Source organism: Zalophus californianus, chromosome 6 (genome assembly GCF_009762305.2).
Source record: "Zalophus californianus isolate mZalCal1 chromosome 6, mZalCal1.pri.v2, whole genome shotgun sequence".
Classification (NCBI taxonomy): domain Eukaryota; kingdom Metazoa; phylum Chordata; class Mammalia; order Carnivora; family Otariidae; genus Zalophus; species Zalophus californianus.
This window is the reverse complement of record NC_045600.1, coordinates 72,164,375-72,184,661: the sequence shown is the minus strand read 5'-3', so window position 1 is coordinate 72,184,661 and position 20,287 is coordinate 72,164,375. Positions and strand designations below refer to the sequence as shown.

The following is a 20,287-nucleotide window of genomic DNA, read 5'->3' as shown; positions in this document are numbered from 1 at the left end:
GGAAAAGCGTCCAAATAGAACTGGAAAACCATATATTCTAGGTATGGTTTCCCACATGGGTCTGTGGACTGGAGCTGGTCCATGACAAAGGATTTCAGGTCTACAGTGAAATAACACTTTTTTCAATATTATTAAATTCTGAAATTAAGTCCTTTCTAACCTTCTCAGGATTAAATTATTGTTCTTCTATGAAAAGATGATGATATTCTAAGATTGCTTGGGGGTGGAAGGAAATGTCATTTCTTGTTGCCAAACATTAATTTGGGGGATTTTTCCCCTCAAAATTTTAATTAATTTTAGTAAAATCCTAAAGTCTGGGAAGTGCTATATTATAGAAGACCAGAATGGGGATGGAACTTGAATTTTATCACAAGAAAATAAATAGAGTATATGGAGCTCATGACTGGTGGATGACCCTGGAAAGATAACACTGCTCAGAGGAAGTAGATCTAATTACAGTTTTCAACAGTGGGGTACATGTCAAAAAGGAAATCACAAACCTTCTGAAGAAAAGAAGCATTTGGATGCAGATAAAAGAAGCAGCAAACAGGAAATAAAACCTGGCAGGAGTACAGAATAGATGTTAAAATACATAGAGGATATGGGTGATGCTTTTTTAATTCAGACCATAAAAGTGATCTAAGGCGGGATACAGCTGTGCCAGAGGTCGCAAGCATCAGGACATCAGCCCCTTCTGCTGGAAGCAGAGCACCTAGTAAATTTTTGCCCCACTAACAATTTCACTTGCTAGAATGTTGAAGGAAGATGGCCAGACCTAATTTTTACGGATTTCGAGAAGTCAGATCCTAAAATGTCCCAAGGAAAATTACCTAAGGGGCTCAAAAGGGACAGCGAGTTCTCAAATGTGAAGTTCTAGTAGTTTTCTCCCAAAAGATCCTGCCAAGGAAGGAAGGAGGGCTTCACCAATCAGGAAGCACCTGCATACTCTGTCTTCTGATATGACCAAGCTGTGGGCAGAGATGAAGGTCACATCTCCCTACATTAAAAAATGAACCAAACAAGTAAAGCAAGGACAGTTCGTATGAAAACATTAAACCAAAATGAAGGTTTTAGTGGACTGGATGCTCAGTTTGAAGCAGTAAAGGATGAAGCTGCCAAAAACAGCGATGTAATGGGAGGTAAATGTGATCTGCATTCGTGGGGAGACTCAATTAAGAAACTTCATTATTTCCCGATCTGAGTGGAGGTTCAATTCTGAGAACATTTTGCCTTTTTTATGTGAACAAAGCATTTTTACTATAGAAAAAAAAACAACTTTAAAAAAACCATCTAATGCTTGCTTCAGCAGCACACATACTCAAATTGGAACAATACAGAGAAGAGTAGCATGGCCCCTGGGCAAGGATGATTATGCAAATTTGTGTAGCATTCCATATTTTAAAAGTAATAATTAATTAATTTAAAACCATCCATAATTATTTACACTACCCAGAAATAACCACATTAAACATTTTGGAATATATATATAGGTTTATACATAAATGTGTGTATATATATATATGTTCATACATAAATGTGTGTATATATATTCCAGATACATAGACACACATATGCACACAATTACCATATATAAATATATATTTACCAGGATAAAAGCATACTGACAAAGTGCTTTATGAGATGTTTTCTTAACTTCATTGTTAGAAATCGCTCTCTACATCAATAAATATAGCATATAAGAAATATATCCTTATTTTTTTAAGATTTTATTTATTTATTTGACACAGAGAGAAGTGGGGGAGAGAGCAAGCATAAGCAGGGGGAACTGCAGGCAGAGGGAAAAACAGGCTCCCCGCAGAGCAAGGAGCCCCATGTGGGACTCGATCCCAGGACCCCAGGATCACGACCCGAGCCGAAGGCAGGCACCCAACTGACTGAGCCACCCAGGTGCCCAAAAACATATCATTATTTTAATTGTATTCTTTCGTGTAGATTTGTCACAATGCATTGATCCAATTCTCTATTGTTGGATTTTTGAGTTCCTTCTGAATGTTTTTGTATTATAAACAATGTGTTAAGCACCCTGTACATTCATTTTTGCTCATTTGACCAAGGATTTCCTTCCCTAGATGGAAAATTGCAGAATTGAAGGGTATGCAAAGTATTAAGATTTTTGATAAGCCCAAAAATAGTTTACACAATGCAATCAGAAAAGGGAAAGCAACCCAGTGTTGAAGGATAGTTGGAAGAAAGGCAGACATGGTTAAGCCCCCCACCCCCTCGCCCTAAGAGGAAACCACCCTTAGAAGGATTTTGCACTACCCTGGAAGGAGCCCTCCACCCTTTCCCACCCGATAGATGACAAATACCTGAATGGATGACAGGTTCATGGATGGAGAGTTAATCAGATTAAAACAGCCCACCAACAAGCCCATAAAAACCCCTAGACTTAGAAACTCTGGTAGTAACCCTCTCGGGTCCCCTCCCTCTTTGGAAGCTTTGTACTGTCACTCAATAAACTTTACTATCGCTCAGTAAACTTTGCTTTGCTGCCCACCACTCTTTGTCTGATCTACCTCTTCATTCTTCAAAGTAGCATGACCAAGAACTGTGGGCACTGAAGGAAAAAGTCCTGTAACACCAGCAGAAAAATAGATGTCTTATCTTTTTTTTTTTTTTTTGAGATTTTGTTTCCTTATTTGACAGAGAGAGAGGGAGAGAAGGGAGAGCACAAACAGAGGGAGCAGCAGGGGGAGAGGGAGAAGCAGACTACCCACTGAGCAGGGAGCCCGAGGCGGGACTTGATCCCAGGACCCTGGGATCATGACCTGAGCTGAAGGCAGACACAACCGACTGAGCCACCCAGGTGCTCCTAAATGTTTTATCTTTATGTATACGACAAAAAATATGAATAAGCAATTCACAAAAGATATACAGATAGCCAATGAACATATGAAAAGATAGTCAACCTCTCTAGTAATACAGTAAATATGAAATAATAATGAGATACTATTTTTTACATGAATACTGTCAGAAGAATTTTTAGACTGACAGTATCTGGTGCCTGAGTGGCTCAGTCAGTTAAGCGTCTGCCTTCAGCTCAGGTCATAATCCCAGGGTCCTGGGATTAAGTCCCACGTCAGGCTCCCTGCTCAGTGGGGAGCCTGCTTCTCCCTCTCCCACTCCCCCCCTGCTTGTGCACGCTCTCTCTCTCGCTCTCTCTCACTCACTTTCTCTCTCTGTCAAATAAATAAAATTAAAAAAAAAAAAAAGATTGACAGTCTCTTGTAATGCCATTGGTGAAGAAAATGGACATTTTCATACAACGTTGGTAGGAAATTGTTACTATGGTTTTATAGACAATTTGGCAGAATCTAGGAAAGTATCTACTGAAATTTGCTTATTTATTTTTCCATTAAACTTTTTTTCTCATTTAACTACTTTTTTTTTAATCTACTGAAATTTAAAATGTGGGGCGCCTGGGTGGCTCAGTTGGTTAAGCGACTGCCTTCGGGCTCAGGTCATGATCCTGGAGTCCCTGGATCGAGTCCCGCATCGGGCTCCCTGCTCGGCAGGGAGTCTGCTTCTCCCTCTGACCCTCCTCCCTCTCATGTGCTCTCTCTCATTCTCTCTCTCTCAAATAAATAAATAAAATCTTTAAAAATAAAAAATAAAATAAAATAAAATGTGAATACACTGGGGTGTCTGGCTGGCTCAGTTGGTAAAGCATGTGACTCTCGATCTTGGGGTTGTGAGTTTGAGCCCCATGTTGGGTGTAGAGATTACTTTTTAAAAAATCTTTTAAAAATAAATAAAATAACGGCGCCTGGGTGGTTCAGTCAGTTAAGTGTCTGCCTTTGGCTCAGGTCATGATCTCAGGGTCCTGGGATTGAGCCCTGCATTGGGCTCCCTGCTCGGCAGGGAGTCTGCTTCTCCCTCTGCCTCTTCCCGCTCCCCCCTCCCTGCTTGTGCTTGTTCTCTCTCTCTCTCTCTCTCTCACGCTCTGTCTCTCCCTCTCAAATAAATAAATAACATCTTTTTAAAATAATAAATAAATAAATAGATAAGATAAAAATGGCATACACTAGGAGCCATGAGTCTTAATAGTAGGAATTTATGCCCATAAATGTTAGCACCATTAACAATCTCAGTGTCCATTGGCTATAAAAGTGACATCTAAAATTATATTAGGTGGTTTTATAGGTACTGACATGGAAAGATATTTTAAAACATCAAGTTGTAGACAATTCATGTAACACCATTCCATTTTTTGTAAAATAAAAGCTACTTGTGTGTGAATACATAGGTGTATGTCCTATAAGCATAAAATAAGTTTAACAATTTTTGCTGCTACAGAGTGGATGGAATTGGCTGGTGAGATTCTCATGTTTTACTTTATACACTTCTGTTACTGGCTGAAATTTGGCAATGAGTGTGTGTTTTTATAATTAAAGACAAAAAAAAAAAAAAGCTCTCCAGGCAAAGGTGATCCTAATTTCAATTTACATTCACGATGTCAGTTTCAGGGGTGAGCTCCCTCAGGCAGGAAGCAGGTCTGTTTGCCTTGCCTTATATGATCTAGCACAAATATATACCTGGAGTTGACAAAGCATTATGGAAGCAAAGGGCACTGTGGGACTGGGCTCCCAGGGCTGGTTGTACTAAGACAAATGCAAAAAAAAAGAAAGTAAGAGGCTTAATTTTCCCTGCTGAAAATAAACAAATAGACTTCTTCCCTCTCTCTTTTCTTAGACATTTACTTTAAAAAAATCTGTAAGTTCTTTCTCAGTCTTTTTGAAATATATTCCATAAATCTTTTAGAAATCTCAATGAGCCTCTGGCCATTTTTGTAACTCACAGTGTCTTTCTTAAGGACCTGGAAACCATCTCCTTGAAACGTCATCTTCAGGAAAGTCAGCACCCTTCTCTCCTTCACTCCCAAACTACCTACTGTTATTAAAGCCAACTAGCTAACAGATGGTCATCCCAATTACCGAGTGAATTTGGGATGAACTATGTGTGACAAATGGTGCTGTCAAGTCCTCTTACCTGAGGACTAGTTCTTTATCTTGACACAATGTATACGAGTCTTTGTACCTGTTGGGCTGTAAAATAGGGTGGGATTTCTTTCTCTCTTTGTCGTCTCTTTAGAGGGTTGCCTGGGATGCTCAGCATGGAAACCGGGGCGGCGCAGGGGTGCCAGGGCACCTGGCTCCGGGGATCCCAAACAGACCAGGTTCAGCCACTTGCCACCGACAAAATCCAAAGGCAGAAAAACGGTGGTGGTAAAATAAGAAAGGAATTCATTTCAGTGAGGCCAACACTAGGAAGACAGTGAACTAGTGTCTCGAAGACTGTCTCCAAGGGCCGAAAATACTTCCGGTTTATATAAGGAAGATGAGGGGCAAAGGTGGGCGACTAGGTGCAGGTGGGCAGTGAAGGTCAAATGGATCCTTGTCTTGGAGTCAATCACAAGTGGGACCTTGCTGGCTCAGGACAGTCCTTATTGCTTGAGGGAGTAGTTTCCTTCCCCTCGGGGGGTGGCTTTGCCCTCAGGGTCTTCCATCTGAGCCAAGGGCCGAGCTGGAAAGAAGAGCCCAACTAGAAAGTTTGAGGTCAAAATGGAGGCAGCAGAAGTCCTCGTCTTTCAATCACATTCTGGTTTCATGCTCACTCAATAGTCAAGTTGTTTTCTTTCTCTTCTTCTGTGGAGAGGTTTTTGGGGGTGGCAGGGAACCTGAGCTGGAACCATAAGTCAGACGCTCAACCGACTGAGGCACCCAGGCACCCTTTATTATTTTTTTTTTAAATTGGGCCCAACCCAATGGCTCAAGTCCAAGCTAAGATTTCCATTTAAAAAAAAAAAAAAAAAGAACTTGCTAAACTGAACACAGTTTTACTTTATTTAATAAATATATATTGGGCATAGCTAGTGGGACAAGAATTAATGTAGTTTCCTGGAGAAAAAGGGTCAGGGACCCAAAATATCAACACCCAGTCTTCTGCCCTTAGTGGCATTTGCTCTTTCTTGGGGAAGACAGACCAGCACACCAAACCCACAAAGGATGAAGAAGCCTAAAAGAAGGAAGGTTTTCCAGTGGGCTGAGAATGGAACTGCTTGGCTAATGGTTCCCAGTGGGGACTTAGAAATATGTTGCTGATGAAAGATAGTCGGGAGAAAGGCAGGCAGCGACAAGCCCCCCCACCCCCCACACACACACTTCCCCCCAACCCCTCCGCCCTGCCCTAGGAGGAAACCACCCTTAAAAGGATTTTACACTGCCCTAGAAGGAGTCCTCCACCCTTTCCCACCTGATAGATAGGTGACAAAAATCTGATTGGGTGACAGGCACGGGGGGGGGGGGGGGTCATTAGATTAAAACAGCCCACCAACAGGCCCATAAAAATCCCTAGACTTAGAAACTCCAGTGGCAACCCTCTCGGGTCCCCTCCCTCCTCGAGAGCTTTGTACTATCACTTAGCTATCCCTCAAACCTTGCTCTGCCGCCCACCGCTCTGTCTGGTCTACCTCTTCATTCTTCCAAGCGGCATGGCCAAGAATGGCAGGCACTGATGGAAAAAAATACTGTAACATTGCTACTTTTACATCCAACCCCAGAAACTTTTGGTCAGTGTTTTAAAGAGTTTCTGGAACTAGGAAAGAAGGACAACTGAGAGATCATCAATCTCCAGATGTTTTAGGTGAAATTTTCTACAGAGGGGACGTGATTCTGAGGCCCTCTCAGTGTGCCCTACAGGGAAGCAGAGAGACCTAGTTTCCTTCTCTCCACCAATCTGACCCTAGACACCTGTTCTCTTTAATCTCATGAGAGACTGGGCCTCAGAGCCTTAACTGCTCTGAGATGTACCAGAGCAGTAAGCTGCCTCTGGTACCAGGGATGCCCTAGCGCAGGCCCTACCAGCCAAAGGGTCTAAATCTGGGGGCTCAGGTCCACTCAAAGGAGCAGTGTCTTCAGCACACGCAAGACCTCCTCAGCTTCGACAGCTCCCACTCCAGGCCTGCTAACTCCCAACTAAATGTGACTCACCTGAGCTCACCTTTCATCATCCGTTACACTGTCCACTTTGGGAGGATTGTCCATCAGCTTAAATTTTTTAAAATGTTGTGAGAACTTTCAGTGCTATAAGAACTGAGACACTGAATACAGAAATGACCAATAGCCAGAGCACATATGACAGCAGAACTCTGGCCCACACACTCTGAGGCAACTAGGCAAGGAAAACAATCTACAACCTCTGCGGCAGTCAGCCCAGAATGGTCAGGAAGGGAATGATAAACACAAAATTCTGAACAGTGGTTATCTCTGGGGTGGGAGGCAGGACATAGGCTCGGGAGGAATCCATGTTAGTAATTCTTAGTTTTGGATTCGGGTAGTGGGCTCATTGGCATTCCGTACATTATAAAGCTTTATAATTGAGACTCTAATAAATATTTTGTTAAATAACAAAAATTCAACTCAGTAAATTTTATTTATTTATTTATTTTGAAGATTTTATTTATTTGACAGAAAGACACAGTGAGAGAGGGAACACAAGCAGGGGGAGTGGGAGAGGGAGAAGCAGGCTTCCCACTGAGCAGGGAGCCCGATGCGGGGCTGGATCCCAGGACCCCGGGATCGACCTGAGCCGAAGGCAGACACCCAACGACTGAGCCACCCAGGCGCCCCTCAGCTGAGTAAATTTTAAAGATCCAATTGTCTTTATTAAACAATTCGTGAATCTAGTAGCAAGTAGACAGGAGTCTGAGGGAATGCACACAACGGAATTTTTTTTATAGGAGGAAGGTGAGGAAAGAGTTATTAGCAAAAGAAAAGGATTGTTCTAGGCAAGGCTGCTTTTCCTGTTGGGGACAAGCAAGGGGTCTTGTCATACAGATTACCTCATCTTCCTAAGGGGGATGGAGAGGGCCCATGTGGCAGACTCATTGGTGCTCACGGAAGAATTCCTGACTGACCAGGTAAGACTACATTTCTGGGGGAGGTTGAAACTGCATTTAGATTAGATATCAAGCCCTGGTCTGGGGACTTCATCTAAATGACACCATTTGGGGCCTGTGGTTTTCTTTCTGACATGTGGAGTATATTCTTTGGTGTATGCCAAAATTTATATTTAAAAAGGTAATAAAAAATATAAACATATGTGTATGTAAAGAAGATAGGGAATGTGCCAAACTATTTTTTTTAAAGATTTTATTTACTTATTTGAGAGAGAGAGAGAGAATGAGAGATAGAAAGCACGAGAGGGAAAGAGGGTCAGAGGGAGAAGCAGACTCCCTGCCGAGCAGGAAGCCCGATGTGGGACTCGATCCAGGGACTCCAGGATCATGACCTGAGCTGAAGGCAGTCGCTTAACCGACTGAGCCACCCAGCCGCCCCGAATGTGCCAAACTATTAACAATGGTAATTTTTTTAGAGATTTGTTTATTTATGAGAGAGAGAGAGAGAGAGAGATAGGATGCCTCTGCATGAATAGCACGTGAGCAAACAGTGAGGAGGGGCAGAGGAAGAGAGACTGCTGAAGCAGACTCCCTGCTGAGTGGGGAGCCCGACACAAGGCTCAGTTCCAGGACCCCGAGATCATGACCCAAGCCGAAATCGAGAGTCGGCCACCTAACCGACTGAACCACCCAGGTGCCCCAACAGTGGTTATTACTTGATGGTAGGACGCTAAGTTAGAGTTATCCTAAAAGAATACATATGTGTTATTTAATTGTAGCTCTGAGGGGTAGGGGGGAAATGTATATGAGCAAGCACATAATGACAGCGGGCTATCTTGCAGGGTCTACAGTTGATGTGAGTCTTTGGAGATGACAGGAAAGCATTTGCCCTTGAACAGCTCTTGCTCTTAAAGACAAATGAAGGAACCTGAGTTCAGGGAAGTCACAGAAACAGGAAAAATTGAGAGCAAAGTTTCTTCCATAGGATATTTGCCCTGGACCATTAGCCTTGACAGCAAACCAAATGCCAAGGAAATGGGTAGAATCCAGGCATAAAGTCAAATAGGGCTCAGATAACCTGGTGGGTTGGGCTGGACACTAGATAGAAGGGACCGTGTGCTTGCTAGTGACCAAGAGGTCTGTGGACTGGACAGGAAAAACAGAATACATCTATAAAGGAAAGACAGCAAAAGTCCTGAGGACTGAATTAACCTCTGCCCGTCTCAACTGAACCAGAATTCTCTATCAGCCACTCCTGCTCGGAATCTGTCCCCGAGACATGCCCCCACCTCGGTGCACTCATGTCACATGGACAGTCTTTCCAGCTAACTCACTATGCACAAGGATCTTTTCTTTTTTAAAAGCTTTATTGAGATATAATTTATATACCATACCATCCATCCACTTAAAGTACGCAAATCAATAGCTTTTAGTACATTCAGAGTTGTGCATTCATCACCACAATCAATTTAAGAACATTTTTTATCAACCCCCTCCAACCTCTCACAACTATTAATTTACTTTTTGTGTCTGTGGGATTTTCATATAAATGGTTCATATAACACATGGTCTGGCTTCTTTCAATTACCCTAATGTTTTCAAGGTTCATCCATGTTGTAGTAGGATTATTGCCAAGGATCCTGAAGAAAGAATGTGGCAAAAGGAAAGGTCATGGCCCCAGGGAGAAGCCTTGACCCCCTAGGCATGGCCGACACACTTGCTTACACACACACACACACACACACACACACACACACACACGGCAATTACTAAAAGCAGGTATATTCTTTTTTTAAAAAAAGATTTTATTAATTTATCTGAGAGAGGGAGAGCAAGCATGAGTAGGGGAAAGGCAGAGGGAGAAGCAGATAAAGCGGGGCTTTATCCCAGGACCTCAAGATCATGACCTGAGCCGAAGACAGAGGCTTAAACAACTAAGCCACCCAGGAGCCCCTCGGGATAGTGCTTTGTCCCCTCTCCTGTTACCATATTCCCTGCCCCCTCAGTCTTCTGTTCAATACCTGTAGCCCAGTCTTCATTGCTTCTTGGGAAGAGGAATGCTGCACTCACCTGATGGACAACAATTACCATTCTGCTTCTCTCATTTACTCTTCCCATGTCCCCTCAATCCAACATGTACCACCTCCCCATCAGATCTCTTCAGAGACTGGAAGGCCAAGTATCCCTAGGGCTAAACCTCTTCTGGAAGTAGAATCCTGTCAAGGGGCAATATAGCTAGTGCACAGAGAAAACTCTGAACTTGGAGCCAAGAGACCTGGTGTCAAGTCCTACCTCTTACCATCCTTGAGACTAGACAAATCACCTCACCTTTCTGGACATAAGCACATGAATCCTCACATGATAATCAAGGATAATGCCATCTTCCTCATCTTTCTCATAGCCTGGTTGAGAAATTCAAAAGGGAAAATAATTCATATGACATGCCTTATAAAATCATAAGATGTTGTCGTTATTTCTAGAAGCTCTGCTATTCTGTAATTTTAGCAAAGAAGAGATTCTGTTTTCTTTGTCCCTACTGAGATATTGACCATCCCACCCAACCTACTAATAGATCTTGTCAGGTCATGGTGCTACCTCACTCAATTGTTTTCTCCTTGGACAGCATACCTAGTTGACTACAAAAAGTAAAGACAAAGGGAAGATACTTCTGTACACGGGAAATTTGCTTAATCCTACTTGCCTAGGATTCCTGGAATAAAGAAATTAACTCCCTGTCCTCCACCATCTGCATTCTACAGAGGGGTCAGCAATACTCAGAGCAACTCTCACAGTCAGAACTCAGAAATACTCACATTCACCTAAAAGAGGCAGACTGGCAAGACCCCAGCATGTCCTGCCCACAGGGCATTCCCAGGCTAGGGACATTCATGCTGAGGTTTCTACTGCCACAAGCCAACTCTGCACTCTCCGGGCCAAGAGGGGCAATACTACGGAAAGGTCTCATGTTTGGGTTCCATGCTTGGACCCCACGGGGGGAAAGTTTGGCTCAGGTAAGAGCTTGCACATCCTGAGAAGGATCCAATCATAGGGGGTCTTCAGGGGCACAATTTACAAAGCTATCTCCAAACTGCCACTGCCTGAGCCTGATGCCCCTGCCCCCCATTTCGGAAAGAATGAAAACCCAAACATGTGTACACCAGCAAGCACTAGAGTAGGAACACTAGCCAAGATCAATACGACCAGACTCAGAGAATCTCATAGTGCGCAGTCCTCCATCTGCCCCCTCTCCAGCCCCATCATGACAATTGTTTCCAACTACCACTCCATGCTCCCCAATACCCTCTTCTCGAACATCCTAAAGTACTGCTATCAATATGCCAAATGTTAAGTGATTTTCCACTATGCAAAAGAAAAAAATCCAAGCTGCTGATCCTGGCACTCAAGAGCCCCACTCCTGGACTCCCCCAGAATTACCTCCCAGCCTCAGCTCCCACCTGACACACTCCATACACATCATTTACTTCAATCTAGCCATTATCTTCACCCTGCCCCAAACGGGCCCTGGGCCCCCGTGTGTCCTACCATTGGGAAAGTCTTCGCACACCTCATTTCCAGAGCCCAGCTCTTGTCCCTCCTGCTTAAGCCTAAGCCGGGTTGTCCCTCTCTAGACATACTTTTCTTGCACTTGGAATCAGGAATCCACAGTGTAGAACTCGAGGGTTTTTAATCTTTTTTTATTTAAATATAGCACATGTACAGAAATGCACAGAGAGCGTAAACTCAATGAATTACCATAAAGGGGACACTCTCACGTGACCACCACCCACCACCCACATCAAGAGATAAAATTGCACTAGCACCCCAGCCAGCCCTCTCAAGATGCCCTCCTCCATCCCAAAGGTAACCTTTATCCTGATTTCGAACACCATGGGTTAGTTTTGTTTGCCCTTGAAATTCATATAAATTGAATCATATAGCATGTATTGTTTTGTGTTTGACATCTTTTGCTCAACCTTATATTTGAGAAAATCAACCACTTTATTTGTGACTTATCTCCGTCGCCATACACATACACACACACATGCACACATGCACACACATGCACACACACGCACCTTTAGTCATCTAGCTCAAATAGGCCTCTGTTTTTTTAAATTCAAAGCATGATGGCTAAGGAAACAATATCACTTTTCTCATCGGAAACTGATGTTTAAAATTTTTTAAAAAGACTTATCCATTTATTTGAGAGAGAGAGAGAGAGCATGTGTGCACATGAGTTGGGGGGAGGAACAGAGGGAGAGGGAGACAAGCAGACTCCCCACTGAGCAGGGAGCCTGACTCTCTCCACTGGACTCTCAGGGCTCCATCCTGGGACCCTAAGATCATGACCCAAACCGAAATCAAGAGTCAGATGCTTTAACCGACTTTCATATCAAGAATAGGGACAGGGAGGGGCGCCTGGGTGGCTCAGTCGTTAAGCGTCTGCCTTCAACTCAGGTCATGATCGTGGGGTCATGGGATCGGGCCCCGCATCAGGCTCCCTGCTCGGTGGGAGGCCTGCTTCTCCCTCTCCCACTCCCCCTGCTTGTGTTCCCTCTCTCGCTGTGTCTCTCTTTGTCAAAATAAATAAATAAATAAATTTTTAAAAAATCTTTTAAAAATCTTAAAGAATAGGGACAGGGAGTCACTACCAAGGCTCTTGAGGTGCTGATGCCACTAGCATTTGCACAGCCCAGATGGTGTGTTCTTCTGCTCCTTTCCACTCAACAAACATTTATTGACATCGCTTATATCTCAGGCACTTTTAACATGTGGTGATCACACATCGGAGAACAAGCCCAGTCCTTGCCCTCCAAGAGTTAATAGTCTAGAGCAGAAGGCCCATAGAGGAACTTCAGGGTGTTCTGGGAAATCCCTTACATTACAAGCAAACTAGCGTGTCTATGTAGATTAAGAGGCAAGTGGGAAGAGTCAAATTCTCAAGTGGCTTTGCGACTCAAAAAAGGTTAAAAACTAGTGATTTGGGACCCTCCATTTCCTTCATTTCTCATCTCTTGGCAAGTACCCAAGCACTTACAGCACCACTTGGGTGTCTCTAACCTTTTCCTGTGTTCCAGACTCGCCTTCCTCACCAGCTCATGGCAGACTCCTGGCGGTAGAGGAGGGAAGTACAACTCACGATTGCCATTGTCTCGCAGTTACCAGGGGCTCAGCCCCAGGAAGGATAATTTTATCCAGGGGGTGACTGCCCCTGAAATTTTGGATACCTTGGGGCTCATCCAGTAGGCAGACCACTGTCTACTCCCTGACAGGCAGCATGACTAGGAAGGAATTTTTATCTCTTTCTAATGTACTGCCTGCTTCCCTAGGCTTCTCCAGTCTTAAACATACACTGACTGACGATGGAAGAACACCCTTCTCTGTTATGAAGGGTCAAAGAGATCTCCACGAGCGGTTCAGATAAGGAAGAAGGCAAAGGGAGTGAATGCACTGGGTAGAGTATTTCTGGCCTCACAGTCTTATTTCTCACAGAGATTAATGTCTTTCTGAAATGTTCATCATTCAAGTACATTTTTGTTAGTGTGACTCCCTCTCAAACATGACCCACCCATGCCCAGACACACCTTATGCCTTCAAAAGGGAGGGACAGATCCCCTGGCCTTCATTTGGATGACACCACCATTCTCTTCCCAGATGCTTTACTATTCTGTTGAGTTCTGTAAGATATAAAGCATGGGATGGGGGTGGGGGGGAAGGGCCAGAGTGTACTAATAAACTTGAACCACAATATTTTTTTTTAAATATCTAATGTCCAGGAGCCAGAATAAGTTATTTTGAAATTACCAGCAATTTTCTGATTCAACTTAGGGACTAGACTGTGTGTGTTAGTTTGTTTGTTTGGGGAAAACACTTTAATGGCTTTATGGCAGTAAAGCCAAAATAATGTCCTCAAAAGGGTTAAGACCATGCCGAGCTATACTGCTCCTCATGACAGTGAGATGGCTTACACTGGGGAAAGAAATCCATCCCTGCAGATCAGAACGCATCCTTGGGCCCAAATGGGGTTTTCAATTCCCACTGGCCCTCAGAGATCAGGACCCTGCACGCAGGGCTGAATGGAGCAAGAGAGATATGGGGAGGGCACTACATGGCTGAAGGCAGGTTTTGTAGCAATGTGGCAGCAGAATGAGGGATGAGGAAAGTATAAAAGAAAAATAATTTAATAAAAACACCTGTGTAGATTTATGGTTAGTGGACTCTAAGAATAATAATTTCCTCTTGTTCTTTGTACCTTGTTCTATGGGATCCTCCCCCCATCCCTTTTCTACACTAGAATTTCCTCCTATTATCCCAAAGCTTTCTGTGAAGTTTTGGTAGTTGATACAGCTGGTCTCTCATGCACTTGGACAGATGACAGAGGGGCCTTTGTTTGCATGTGGATGGGGAGGTCTGGGAAAAGAGTAGCAGTTGGAGAAGGTGGTCACAAGATGGCCAGAAGACCAGTTGACCTACAGAACCAGCAGGGATTGGCAGAAAATGGAAACATCCTCTAGGAATTATGGGAATTATGTGGGACGGCATCCAGTAGGCTACTGAACTTTCAGGTTGTTCATCAGGATCCAGGCTTGGTTTCTTGTGACTTTAAACACCAAAGGGAAAGATGACATTTGAAGACTGCAGAGGCCAAAGAAAAAGACTTCTGAGTTAGTTACTTGAGTTGCCCCATTTGTTCATAGCTAGATTATGAATGTATGAGCAGTAAGACTTAAAGGAGTTCAGAGGAAAGAAAAGGTGTTCTTGCCCATGATGGCTGGGAAGGCTTCACAAAAGAATTTGAGCTAGGTCTTTTTTTTTTTTTTTAAGATTTTTATTGATTTATTGAGAGAGAGGGTGATAGAGAGAGAGACCATGAGAGGGGGAGAGTCAGAGGGAGAAGCAGACTCCCTGCCGAGCAGGGAGCCCGATGTGGGACTCGATCCCGGGACTCCAGGATCATGACCTGAGCCGAAGGCAGTCGCTTAACCGACTGAGCCACCCAGGCGCCCTGAGCTAGGTCTTGAAGAGGGGGTAGTAACTGGAAAGTGGGAGGAGTGGGGAGAGAACTCCTGTTAGGAGAAATGGCAGGAGCCAAAGCATGAAGTTGTAAGGTACGCTTTAAACAAGGAATGGTCCTGTCTGGCTGGAAGCAAGTCTATATTCTTGAGTATCCATCCTCTACATTTCTTATCACTGTAGGTCCATTCTTGAGGCCCAGAGATAAGAACGTATTAAAGTGGTCTCAGTGGAGGAATCAAAGGTGCTGAAGACATCTTGAGTTAACTGGTGCTAGGTTTAAGAGAGAGACCAATCATCCCAAGAGGACATGAATTAGCCTAAGTGATTCACCTTTGGTTTTCTCATGCCTCACATCCCCTTCTCAAAAGGCATGTTATGCCCAAAACCCTGCAAAATGCTGCAAAGAGTGCTCATGCCTCCCCTTCTGCCCATACCCCAGAGTTATTCTGTTCCATGCAAAAATTCCTCTGGGCAAGAGGTGTGTTGCTTTCTCAGTTTCACACACAAAAAATATTTATTCAGCACCTACTTTATGACAAGCACTGTTCTAAGCATAGCAGATATAGTAATGAACAGGTCAGGCCCTATCCTCATAGTTTTCCCTCTAGTTGGAAAAACAGACAAAAATAAATATGTAAATAAAATAGCAGGTAGTTTTATGAATAAAAGTAAATAAGCAGGGTAAGGGGACAGGGAATGACAAGGAGGCATCTATTTTACATTAGATAGACCAAAAAAGCCCATCTAAAGAGGTGACACTGAGCAGATGCCACAAGATGTGGGGCCCAAGCCCTGAGATAGATGTGAGTGTGGTTGAAGAACAAGAAGGCCACCATGGCTCGAGCAAGCTCAGTGAGCCTGGGGGTTGAAGAGGTCAAGGGGCAGGCAGAGACCCCTAAGAAAGGAACAGAGGAGGAATTATCCTGCAGCTCCTGGTCCACACCCATGCACCACAGCCATACAATGCACATGGTCATAACCCACTGGTCCATCCCTTGGAAAGGGCTTACCTGCCATTTTCCCCCTCACTCCCTCAACCAGACTCATTAAATTTTCCAAATTTCTTATGCTCTGCAAATGCAGAAAAAGAGCAAACCTCCAGGGTTTTTTCCCAAGTTTTTATTTAAATTCCAGCTAGTAAAAAAAAAAAAAAAATTCCAGCTAGTTAACACACAGTGCAATATCAGTTTCAGGTGTAGAATTTAGTGATTCATCACTTATATACAACACCCAATGCCCATCAAAAGAAGTGCCCGCCTTAATCCCCATCACCCATTTAACCCATCCCCCCCACCTCCCTGCCAGTAACCCTGTTTGTTCTCTATAGTCAAGAATCTATTTCTCGGTTTGCCTCTCTTTTTTCCCCTCTATGTTCATTTGTTTTGTTTCTTAAATTCCACATATAAGTGAAATCATATGGTATTTTTCTCTGACTGACTTATTTCGCTCCAGTTTTTTTTAACTAATTTCTCAGCCCAATGTAGGGATCCAACTCACAACCTCAGATCAAGAGTCATATGCTCCACCGACTGAGCCAACCAGGGGCCCCTAAACTTCCATTTTTAAAATTAGAGCAATCAAGAGCCAAGGGATTTGAAGTGGCTGGAGCCTTATTATCACTGTGTTGTAATGAGTCTCTGAGGAAGCCCTACACTTCTCTCTAGAGAGGGGAAAACTTCTCTCAGTGGATCTGTAGTTGGGACTCCAAGTTTCAAAATTCCATAGAAACTGGGACACAATCCACCTACACCTGGCCTGTACTAGATGCACACAGAGCCACAAAGTCTCCCCAGAATGGCTTATACCAAGTCCTTGAGATACCTAGGGATATTACTCCAGAATGTAGATGAAGGATAATCCAACAGGCTCCTGGGATTGCCTATGGTTGAGCTAAATGAATCTCATTACCCACAGTTACACCGTTAGCTAAGAAGAGAGAACAAAAAAAGAGACACCAAGGCCATTTCCATAAGGTGATTCACTTGCTCCATCACCCACAGAACCCAACACCAAGGGTCAGAGTCCTCTCACCTAAGAATTTAATGTTTTGATGAGGCTAGAAAGGTGAGAAGCTCCTGAGAACCTGGGCACCCCCTCCAGTTGGGTGACCAGGAAAATCTAAGAATAGCTGCTTCTCAGCCCTGAGGTAACTTGGGGTCCATTTAAGGTAGCTGAGTTGTTGGAATGAGGAGCATGGGGCTAGTCAAAGAGGATACAACATGACCATGCTAAATAATAATAGTTAACACTTACAGAGCACTTACTATGTGACAGTCCAAGCACTTTCCATATGTCATCTCTAATCCTATGAGCTAGGTGCTGTTATTATGATACCCAATCCATGCAGGGATCTGAGGCACAGAGACTAATAAAGCACTTGCTTCCAAAGTTCCATAGCTAGTTAATAGAAGAGTCAGGATTTAAATCCAGCTCACAATCTGGAACCTGTACTCCTAGGTGTTACGTGCATGGAACTCTGGGAACTATCCAGTAGCCTGAATATAATCAGTATGGCTCTGAATATAGTGGGCACCAACTAATGTTTTGCATGAATGACTTTTTACTGTCAGGGCATTTTGCCTGGCCAATGTCATGAAGATTATTTCCCTTGGAAAATCCCATGCTTTTGTGAATGCCAGTTTAGTATGAATTCTTCATTCCCAGAAGAGTAAAGAGCTGGACTCCGTGTACTCCAGGGTACCTCCCTGCCTTTTGCTCAGTGTTCTCGTGGAACTGTTCAGGGTGAGACGCAAGACACAGGCTGATCCACAGAGGGAACCTGTGGACCCCAGCAGGTCTACTGAGGCAGAACCTAATCTGCATCCCTGCCTGGTGCCTTCCCACTCTTTTCAGGGCAGCTGGACACCATCCTGCTAACTCCATTCAGACATAGGAGTTGCAGCTGCCTCCAGGTCTGTTTGAAGAACCATTCCACAGCCTCCTCTCTCCAATCAAAGGAGGAGCTCTCTCACCCCCATACATGGCCTCCGCCTTGCTAGACAGAGAGCATCTCTGGAGCTCTTAAAGACAACCAAGGCAGAGCAGCTGCTGGTCTCCTACAGAAGGACGTCCCTTGTTATATCTAACCTAAATATTTCCGGACACATTCCTGAGCATTTCTGCTCTCCATGAGGAAAAACAACAGAGGGTATCAACTGTCTGCTTATAATTTACACAGTCACTAGTCCCTTCCCATGACTGACTCCCTCTTTCTTCTTCTATCATTTCTTTTTTTTAAATTTAATTTTATTATGTTATGTTAGTCACCATACAGTGCATCATTAATTTTCGATGTAGTGTTCCATGATTCATTGTTTGCGTATAACACCCAGTGCTCCATGCAGTACGTGCCCTCCTTAATACCCATCATCGGGCTAACCCATCCCCCCACCCCCTTTCCCTCTAAAACCCTCAGTTTGTTTCTCAGAGTCCACAGTCTCTCATGGTTCATCTCTCCCTCCAAATTCCTCCCCTCCATTTTTCCCTTCCTTCTCCTAACGTCCTCCATTCTATTCCTTATGGTCCACAAATAAGTGAAACCATATGATAATTGACTTTCTCTGCTTGACTTATTTCACTTAGCATAATCTCCTCCAGTCCCATTCATGTTGATGTAAAAGTTGGGTATTCATCCTTTCTGATGGCTGAGTAATATTCCATTGTGTATATGAACCACATCTTCTTTATCCATTCGTCTGTTGAAGGGCATCTCAGCTCCTTCCCGTTTGGCTATTGCTTCTGTAGTATTCCTAGATGTCTCTTGTAATTATATAGATAGACCTGATTTTTCTAACTTTTTATTATGAAAATGTTCAAATGTAGAAAAAAGCATAAAGAATAGTACAATGAGCACCAAAACCCAGCCACCTGATCTGATTTTTTAATCTCTTAGTAAGCATCTATGTTTCTACGGATAGACCAAATGTTTAAGCATAGGAAGGAATTTCAAATATTCACAAAAAACCTAACTAATGATTATACTCAATGGTGAAATATTAGAATAATTTTAACTTTGAAATCAGAAAAATATAAGCTCCATATACATTAATTTGATCTTAGTTAGAAATTGTAACTGAATGGGGCGCCTGGGTGGCTCAGTCGTTGGGCGACTGCCTTCGGCTCAGGTCATGATCCCAGGGTCCGGGGATCGAGCCCTGCATCGGGCTCCCTGCTCGGCGGGAAGCCTGCTTCTCCCTCTCCCACTCCCCCTGCTTGTGTTCCCTCTCTCTCTGTGTCTCTCTCTGTCAAATAAATAAATAAAATCTTTAAAAAAACAAATTGTAACTGAAGACTAAAGCCTTAGTTAACAATTTAATGAGGTGACTTGAAAGAAAGGGAGACCATTGACATAGATGCTTTAAGAAAACAAAGCCCTAGGGGTGCCTGGGTGGCTCAGTTGGTTAAGCAACTGCCTTCAGCTCAGGTCATGATCCTGGAGTCCCGGGATTGAGTCCCACATCAGACTCCCTGCTCAGCGGGGAGTCTGCTTCTCCCTCTGACTCTCTCCCCTCTCATGTTCTCTCTCACTCTCTCTCTCTCAAGTAAATAAATAAAATATTTAAAAAAAAAAAAAGAAAAGAAAGCCCTATACCACTTCACCTTATGAGATAGATAAGAAAATAGTTAGATACCAGTTACTCAAAAATTTAGTTAAATCTCTATCTTTTCTGTATCTTTTGCTTACAGAATTGAGCATTTGTCTAAATCAGCCAACTAAAAAGACCAAAGCACTTGCTTACATTATTAAAAGATTTTTAAAAATGTTCCAAAGATAATTGTCTTATAACAATGAAATTAAATACATTTGTTATAGGGAATCACATGTGTTTAAAATGTTTATTTTCAGAACACTGTGTGTTCACTTAAAGCTGTAAACTCTATTTTCATGAAAGGCTGATTTTTCACCACTGTCATTGTTATTTCCTCATATATGGAAAATATAGTTAAATGAATGCCCAGGGAAAATCTCATAGCCTAAGATGCTTATATTAATAAAGAAGAAATGATAAAAATATATGAATTAGGATACAAGGCAGTAAACTAGGAAGAAAAATAAGATAAACCTAAGGAAATTAGGAGGAAGGAATTAATAAAGAGAAAACAGAAAGTGAGGAATTTTTGTAACTAGAAAGAGCAAATACAGGGGCACCTGGGGTCATACAGTCAGTTAAGCATCTGACTCTTGGTTGCGGCTCAGGTCATGATCTCAGGGTCGTGAGATCAAGCCCCGCCTCGGGCTCCCAGCTCATTGAGGAATCTGCTTGAGTTTCTCTCGCTCCCTCTCCCTCTGCCCCCCTTTCCCCTCCAAAAATAAAAAAATAAAGCTTTTAAAAAAGAGAAAATACAAGAATG

General features: G+C 43.2%; 1 non-coding gene across 1 annotated transcript; it reads left to right on the top strand.

Annotated features, from left to right (window-relative positions):
- Window positions 1-1,297: 1,297 nt before the first annotated feature.
- Window positions 1,298-1,401, top strand: LOC113910619. Its single transcript, XR_003516130.1, has one exon. It is a non-coding gene; the product is annotated as a U6 spliceosomal RNA (small nuclear RNA).
- Window positions 1,402-20,287: the final 18,886 nt, after the last annotated feature.